Below are 446 nucleotides of genomic sequence, written 5' to 3' on the forward strand. Positions count from 1 at the left end.
CCCCCCCCAGCTGTATCTGGGGGGTTAGTGGGGTGTCAGGGTGCCCCACAGCTACCCAACATCCCATCCCATGCCCCATTCCCACCCCACATACACCTCATGCTCACCTCATGCCCTCCCAGCGCCAGTCCCATGCTCAACCCGTGCCCACCAACACCCATCCCACGCCTTATTCCCCACACCACATACTCCCCATGCCCACCCCACACCCATCCCATGCTCCATTCCCCACACCACACACCCCCCATGCCAAACCCACAGCCATCCCATGCCCCACACCACTTACACCCCACCCCCCATTCCCATTCCACATACACCCCATTCCCACCCCACACCCATCCCATACCCCATTTCCCACACCACACACACCCCATTCCCACCCCACCGCCAGCCCCACTCGCACCCCATACCCACCCCATGCCCACCCCCAGTCCCAGGGCTGCCCC

The sequence above is a fragment of the Corapipo altera genome, unplaced genomic scaffold, assembly GCF_003945725.1.
Source record: "Corapipo altera isolate COAL_440 unplaced genomic scaffold, ASM394572v1 59907, whole genome shotgun sequence".
NCBI lineage: Eukaryota > Metazoa > Chordata > Aves > Passeriformes > Pipridae > Corapipo > Corapipo altera.